General features: G+C 39.7%; 1 long non-coding RNA gene across 1 annotated transcript; it reads right to left on the bottom strand.

Annotated features, from left to right (window-relative positions):
• Positions 1 to 963: 963 nt before the first annotated feature.
• LOC113747346 (uncharacterized) lies at positions 964 to 4,238 on the bottom strand. The gene is made up of 3 exons (XR_003463587.1): positions 4,180 to 4,238; positions 2,375 to 2,457; positions 964 to 1,062 (listed from the first exon to the last, which is right to left on the bottom strand). It is a non-coding gene; the product is annotated as an uncharacterized LOC113747346 (long non-coding RNA).
• Positions 4,239 to 8,848: the final 4,610 nt, after the last annotated feature.

The raw sequence follows: 8,848 nt of genomic DNA, 5'->3' as shown, positions 1-8,848 counted from the left end.
AAGACATGCTTAAAGAGGTCCCTGTTCAAATGAGCATGAACATTTCTTAACATCTTTTTCCAGTTCTCGTGGGCAAGAGTTAATCCAGATTTTAATTTCACTTGTGTCACATTTGAATTATGGCAACTAGAGTTTTACAATAAAGTCCTTGTGTCCTTGTTTCCTCCCCAAAAATGAATGTAGAATCTTTTTTTTGATCTTCTCCTTCTTACATAAAATGTTAAATGTCTCCAGTCTAAGCGCTGATGTGGCGGTCGCCTATCAAAAAGTGTCCTTCAGCAGTGGTGGCAGTTTCTAGCAGTACTGTCCTGTCACTGTTAAATTTGATAAATGCTGCTTCTGACACTGCATCAGTTTAATTTTGTATTTATTTAACCTCTGGCTCTTCCAAAACTTAGAGCCACTCCAAACTCCATCACAATAACATTGTGTGTGTGTGTGCGCGCCTATGTCTCGATTTTAATGTGTGTGGGTGGGTGACGTTGCTTGTCTGATTAAATTAAACTTTGCTCGTGTGTATGTGTGTGTGTGTGTGTGGCTGATTGGCCATTATTCCTGATGATAAGTCTTCTCTGTCCATTCGGCACATTAGCGCTGTAGCTAGCAGGCTAGCTGCCCAAGTGCTACCATAACAACAAACAGCATAATTTAGCCTCTAATCATCACACACACACACACACACACACACACACACACACACGGACACACATAAGCCTGAAGCAAACAGATCTGTTGCACTCCATACATACACAAAGGCAGTCACACACACACACACACACACACACACACACTTTGCCTGAAACCAATTAGTGCAGACTCCAGAACTGCACAGAGGCACACAAACAGCAAAACAATCTCATCTCTTTGATCTAAATGAGAGATGTTCACATACATGGACTGAGGGAAAAGACTGAATGACACATTTTTTTCTTAAATCACTCTATTAAGGAGCTTCTCTGTGTTCTGGGCCATAGGTAAATAGACGAGATCTGAAGCAGCATTCCCGATGAACTCAGTGATGGACCAATTAGTCAGCAGGTTCTGAGTTGCATCAGTCAAACCCTGAAACAACAGATGACAGTTTTAAAGAAGCTGCACAGATTTGTAAGTTTTCAAAACAACAAGATGATTGGCTCTCTAATCTGATTGGTTGAAATGAAGGGGCAGGTCCTGTGTCGACTAATTGAGACTACTGTCAGATCAGTGCAACAGATCTGACAGTGTACAGCGTGTCTAGCTGAAGCTAATTTGCAGCCGCCCCGTGCTCAGGCTTTTAAATGAAATTAACAGACGAATCTGTGGCATTAATCTGCCCATAAAAACGAAATCACCATGACAACAACAGGACAGATAGAACCAACATGTCTATGTAAATTGACCCATACTGGAGGTGAAACGAAGGTCAAATGTTTAATTATTTTTAGTGTTTTTTTTTTTAGAATGTAGTGATTTTTCCTAGCAGCCCCTGAACTACACACAGACTTACTGACTGGCAGCTTTTAGGCAGATGAGGGACATGTGTGAAGGAGCATCGGGTGAGAGTTTAAAACTGTGTCAGAACAAGGAAGCACGGAGCCCTGGAGGAACTAGTTTGGTAGAGCCTGCCACTGCTAAAGAATCTGTTTGGCATTATAAATCCAGCCTGGGTGGATAGCCAGACTCTTATGGATGATTTGATTTTATGTAAGAACGTTTGCAGTTTTTTAGAGTCCTTGGCACTTTTTAAAACTAGGTGGTGTCGTCTTAAAATTTAACTTACTCCTAGTTTTATCTTCATGTTAACTAATCTCACTAGGAGCCTACTGAGGTGGTTCGGGCATCATTAGGATGTCTCTTGAGTGCCTTCCTTGAGAGTTGTTCTGCCAAATGGTAGAAGTCCCCGGGGCAGGCAGACACATGACTAACAAGATATTCCTATCCTTTAGTATTTGTCTTTTAATACAATTCGGACCATGAAGATTGGTCATATTTTTACAGGGTGCCATGATTAAAAAAATAGTTAAACGTCGGTTAAAACTATTGTTTAACAATATTGGGGGCTGTGGAGATGCAGAGTAATGCACAAACGCAGGTGACCACATAATTTAGGCTACATATCGTACTCAAAACAATAACATTTATCAATGAGTTCAGTACAATATATTTACAGTCCCTACTTGCTCTAAATGTTCAATTACTGTAACACTGTCTTTATTAGTGGGTGTGACCACACCTAGTTGTTCATGATATTGCCACACTGGTAGAAACTTGAGTCACTGGAGTCATGTTGGCAAGAGAAGAGACAGACTGTGGGGAAAAATGTAATGAGATTTCAAAACCTGCACTATGATGCAGCCATACAGCTTAGACCCACAGAAGTTTTTCATCTACTCACCTTTCATTTAAGCGCTCAGCTGTCAATCACTCCACAACGTCTGGGTAAAGACGATTTATCCATGAGGGCGACCTGGGCTGTAGCTGTCATTTAATAGCACAGTTCAGTAATGATTAAAGAAAAATAACTTTTCTCTGTGCTTAATTATCAAGGTAAAGAGCCATTTTTATTCTGTTTGGTTGATTAAATGAGCTATTTTATAAATCTCAGTCCCTCTTATTTGTCTTTTTTATTTATTTTTTTGCACAGTACATTAAACCTGACCCTGAAACGTATAATTTCTAGACTACTGAAAGACATTAAAAATATGTATATGTGTTTGTTATAAGTTGTGCATCCACACTTCTCTAATAGGGTTCCTACTTTACAGATGGTGTGTGTTTCCTTTGATATCATCTCTTCACATTAAGCTCCCTGGAACTCATTTCTGAAAAAAAGATATATTAAACTATTTCCCAGTGTTTTTTAAATGTCACTTCTTTAACGGCTTCTGAATAATTTAGATTTCTAAATACTGAAAGCCTCCAGTGGCTGAGTAAACAAAACTCCCTAACAAGCATGCAGCACTTTGCAACTGATGGCTGGAGATTCTTTATAACTAAACATTTTGCTACTGCAAGTATAAAATGGAATTATTCAATCATTTCATTTTAGTCATTCAGTGTTTTTAATCATTACCCTTGTCATTTCAAGTCTGTGTGGATAGAATCCAGATATTTGACACACTTTCATTTGAATTCAGCCACAGATATGCGTCAGGCCTGATCACATCTGACTCAATTCAACTTAGTTTTCTGAAGCTCTTGAGGCATCCCATTAAAATGTTCTTCTGGTATTTTTGCCAGTTTAGTTACAACAACAGCAGTTTAGCTACCTGTAGACTTAGCTACCAACAACAGCAACTGTCCGTAACCTAAAATAAACACGACTGAATTGTGTGCATAAATTATGATATGCCGATACGTTTCAATTTTCAATGTCAATGTGTCAGCTCACACAGTCTCCGGTCCCGCTACGTCACAGCTCCAGAACGACTGTGGCGACCGCCAGCCCTCCACAACACATACGCAGAGCTTCTATTATTTACGGACACCGGAGCACGCCGCATAAATTCAGCACAGAGCAGATTGTGCGGGGGAGGAAATGGCTACAAAATACAAAATAAAACCCTGGTTTATTTTCAAAATAAAATACTCTATGTTCACCACGGATCGAGTTTCATTACAAGAACACGTCATAATGGGCGAGGCCGACCTGAAGTCAACAGGTCAGAGGTTTTCAGGCGTCTTTTCACCCCGTCGACACCATGGATGGGAAGAAGTTGATTCTGGAGGTCCAAAGTCAACCTATGATTTATGACACCTCACATCTGTCAGGCCCAGAACAAAGCGGCGGACTCAGAATTGGCAGGTTTGGAAGAACCTTTATTTGTTCCGGTGCTGCTGTACACAGTCTACAAAAATTACAACAAAAATGGCTACTCTGACCAGCACTCTAACTATAACTAAAAACTCTGCTACACTCACTGAAAAAGACAAACTAAACTAAAAAGAAAAACGCTTCACCAAAATGGGAAGGAAAAAACTAAATAGATTATCAAACAAAAACACTCACTCAAAATGAGGAGGAAACAGAACTATCTATGGCTACGACCTAATCTCCTAAACTGGCTAACAAACAAAAACGATCCCGGAGGATGAAAAACTTAATCAAAAGAAAAGACAATCAAACAGAAAACAATCCCGTAGGACGAAAACAGGCTACAAAATACTATCTTCTCTGAAACTCAAGGCTATGAAACTTACTAGACAAGAAACGTGAAACAGGCTTGGAACCAGGAACGGCTTGGGTGCGACGACAGAACGAACGAAGACACTTCGGCACAGGACAAGGGGAAACACAGACTATATATACACACATGAGGGAAATGGGGAACAGGTGGAAACAATCAGGGCGGGGAAGACAATCAGACTGGTGACACATGAGGAAGGGCAAGTGACCTGAAACGAGAGGAGAGTTAACTTTCAAAATAAAACAGGAAATGACAAGACATAACAAAAACCCAGCTTGACATCACCACGGTGTGACAACATCCTTTTTATAAGGACACCAGAAAAAACATGCGGCATGAAATACCATTGCAGGAGTCAGAGAGGCTACAGCCAGCAATATCGCGTGATTATGTGTGAATTATGAGAACACATGAGATATCGCAATGCTCGTTGGCCGGCGGAGCCGCACCAGTGCGAATCACAAACGAATTATGTGTGAGTTGGCAGACGGCGGAGTATGCTGTTGTTCCAAAGCCGTTCTGCATGCTGTGTATTTTCGGTGTAAACCAACTACCGCCATTCAAGTGAACAGAAGAACCTAAATTTGCTGCAACTCTGCAAAATGACACAGCTGTAAGGAAAAAATAAAAAAACAAATCATTTGAGGAATAAAGTAATTTTCCTAACATGTGGTGATTACTGTACTTGTCACAATCCTCACACTTCAATTTGTCCTCTTTAAAGCTTTTTTTAATGTTAAATTATAAAGTACATCTTAAAAAAACAAAACTGTCTATTACTTTCTGTGTTATGGCACCAGTCATTAATTTACAGTGTCCTCTTGGAAGGCAGCAGAAGGAAACAAACCTCTGGAGGGCTCTCAGTGTATTTTGGAGGCTCAGCGTCAATTTAAATTTCTGGCAAGGCGAAGGGTGGAACTTTAGTTGTCAGGGGTTGATGTAAAGTCACGACTGGCTTCAGAGAAGTGGGAGGAGAACAGTTGCACTCGGTGACTTCAAAATGATCTATCATTTCATGTCAGTGTCTGTTAAAAGATCAACCCTCTAAATATGCTTGACGAGAAGTACACTGTAGGTGTGAGAAGTGCAAGATAGGCTGCCCACGTGGATGCATTAGAAAGTCAGAACCATTTTTAATCATGTAACCTTTAAACTTTTCTTTAAAGTATCATCCAAACCTCCTCCTTCACAGAAGTGATGAGGCGATGCTGATTTCTCTGTGTGAACACGTCCTCTCCTCCTCACTGAGACCGTTGGATAATTAATCAAACTGCTGCACTGATTGGAAAATTGTTCCCACCTAATGTGATCTCCCATTCATGCAGAGAAACAGGAACTCTAAAGACAGACACAGAAGCAAAGAAGAGATTAAAACGGGGAGAAGAAAGATGAACTGAAAGAAGCAAAAAAATAAAGGACAAGTAAAAGGAAAAAGACAGGAAGATGAGAGAGCAACAACAGAAAGGAAAGAAGACGCAAGACAAACAGGAAGGCAGACTGTCTTAGAAAGAGGATAATTACATTAGAGGAGATCTAATCAGAAATCAACATTGTTTAACAGCAGGGTATCATTTATGTTGGAGCTTTGTAAATCAAAGATTCAAATGCTCTGATTAACTTGATTGTTTTAAATGATTTTAAAATTAAAATGAATCATTTCTCAAGACTTGTGGTTATTGGTGCATATTTCATATGCACTTCCATGTTGTTCCAAGAAGATCATCCTGCCCATGAAATTTATGGGATTTGTTTCAGGAAAGGTGAAAAGAAGAATCAGTATTATATTATAATTCTGTCTATACTCACTCTTCATTGTCACTGGGATGGTTATAGCCTTTTTACTGCATTCACCTTACAAACAAAGTTTCACAACAAAGCCCAGCAGAGGATGTACTTCCTGCAGCTGTATGAATTCAACCTGCCAAAGACAATGATGGTGCACTTCTTCTCCTCCATCATTCAGTCTTTCCTCACCTCCTCCATCACCATCTGGCACACTGCTGCCACCGCCAAGGACAAGGGCAGAGTATCATAAGATCAGTCAGTCAGAAGCAGTGTTGTTACAACCTAAAGTTGCTTTAAGAATTAGGAAAGAAAAATTCCGCGCATGATGATGAGTCTGTGCCCTGCTGACCTACGTTACTTGTGTGTGTGTGTGTGTGTGTGTGTGTGTGTGTGTGTGTGTTTTCGAACCGCCAGCAAGATGGCAGAGAGGACAGCTTTTGAATCGTGGGAGTATGCACATTATTTTCAATTCACCAGTGAAAAGGACTTCATAACTGCATTCGGATTTAAAAAAAAATTCAAGTGTTACCTAATCTTGTTTGGTGCTACCTGGGCTGGGTAGGTATATGAGTACCAAACAAGATCAGGTAACTCCTGAGTTTTGATCATATGTTGACTGATCAAAAAAAATAAAAAGTAATAAAACGCTATGTGGCATATTGCTGACTGTCTTTCCTGTGTAGTCCTACAGAGTTCATTTGGTTGGATGACTGACGTTATTCATTGTCTGGACGTCTCAGTGCATTTAAAAGGAGGCTGTGTGTCAGTTAAGTTGCAGCATGTGCGAGGTGGTGCAAACGGCTTTTTTGGTAATGCACACGTTATTTTTATTAATAGGTGACGCTGTAATGTAACAGATTACTTTTAATTGATGGGAACATTGTAACCTAATTAACTACTTTCCAAAGTAACTATACCCAACTGGTCAGAAGATTGCATCCTATCACCAATTCTCTGCAATCTCTCCAGGACCTCTACGCCTCCAGGCATGCAGGAAAGATTGTGGCTGACCCCTTCCACCCAGAACATAAACTCTTTGAATCGATCCCCTCTGGCAGGAGGCTGGGGTCCATCAGGACAAAACCCTCATGGTACAAGAACAGTTTCTTCCCATCTGCTGTGTCCGATTTAGGGGCATCTAGTGGTGTAGTTGTGAATTGCAACCTCCTCTATTCGCCTTCCTGTTGCAAACCAGAGGGAGAAACTATAGTGGCTCCAAAATTCGTGAAAGGCTTGATCCAGAGCCAGTGTTTGCCTGTTCTGGACTACTGTAGAAACATATCAGTTCAACATGACAGACTCGTGGAAAATTATCTTTCTGATCTGTACATAGTTCTAAATATTATATTCCATTTCTGCCATATTCTGTAACTAGATCCCCCTAAATCTGACACACTGGACCTTTAATATAATCAGTGGTGGTAAATGACAAAGTACATTTACTGGACTTCACTACATTTATTTAACTGCTACAGTCACAATGATTTTTCTTACAAATCATTCAATACAATCATCATCAATAATCTTGCTGTAGATTAAAGGGCCCACAACAGGTGTTTTCAACTACGCATAAGGTCATCATGTATTTATAAGAATGATAAAATTGTAAATTAGATCACAGAATTATGTTTTATCTTCTATCACACACAGTAATAAAAAAAAAAAAAAATTATATATATATAGTATGTTGATGTTGCACCTGAGTATTGTAGCAGTCCAGAGAAAACAAGCGCTGTGCAGTATTTTAGCATCAGGTACGGCTCCTCATACTCTACTCGTCGGGTGATGGATCACTGTTTGAAGGCTGCTTTCTTGCGGGTTTCTTGCAAGAAAAATTGTGTTTACCTCAGCTTGTATGCTGTAAATGCTCACAAAAGACATACAGAATGCTGATTTCAGAGAAGGTACATACAGTGTAATTCAGTCAGTGCTTGTTTCCCTGCCCCCCCACTCTCTCCATCTCTCCCCTTATGTTGCCATTTAATGTGACTAGCATTTTCCTCGAGTAATGAAAGTTAAAACATGCCTCGCTCTCCACTACTACACTTGTTATACACCATGTTATCTCTCCTCTGTGTGTGTGTGTGTGCAGAGGCTGACAAGTGATATGAAGATCTGTATATCCCCTCAGCTACTTTTAAATGATAGCGTGACTCGTAATCCTCGTATACGCCCAGAATATGAATTACAGGAACATGTGTTATCTTAAGTCCTTCACAAGGGGGGAATTAGTCGTACTCGCTGTGAATGAAAAGCGTGCTAATGCCTGAGGATTACAGCAGTTTTTTGCTCAAGGACATTTCAGTGGTTTGGCCAGTTGGACATTACAAGACAATTGTCTAGCCAAGCTTTAATCTCAGTACAAAGGTAGTGAAAATATACTTGAAGTGGTAAAGATATTTATATCCAGAACATACGTTTGATGAATGAGAAATAAAACCGAAAAAAGTATTTTATTCACCAGAGATTAACTGTATGAATGAAGAGACAAGCTAAGATTTTACAAAATATTAGTAGAATGATTATCGTTGATTCTTGAGAGTCGGGACAGCACATGCCCCACATAGACAATTCTTACTTATATCAAAAAGAAAGAAATGAATAATGATTGACATACACAAAGTTAGAGCTAAAGGAATTGTGAATACTGATGGTATGTTTTAACAATTTAATTACTTTTTTGGGGGATATTTGTTTAAATGTATGACCAGCGGTCAGATGGCCCACGTTATTTCTCTTTTGTTCATAGAAACAGGAAATGAAAATCAACCATTTTTAAAAGTTTTGTTTATCCCTTTTTGACCCTGATAAAGAATCATAGCCCTCGCGATTCGTACGGACTACAGGGTACAGGAATTACGACAGCCCCAAGTGAGTAGTCCACGGTCTAACAGACC

This window comes from Larimichthys crocea, chromosome I (genome assembly GCF_000972845.2).
Source record: "Larimichthys crocea isolate SSNF chromosome I, L_crocea_2.0, whole genome shotgun sequence".
NCBI lineage: Eukaryota > Metazoa > Chordata > Actinopteri > Sciaenidae > Larimichthys > Larimichthys crocea.
The sequence above is the reverse complement of the archived record's forward strand: the minus strand, read 5'-3'. Positions and strand labels throughout refer to the sequence as shown.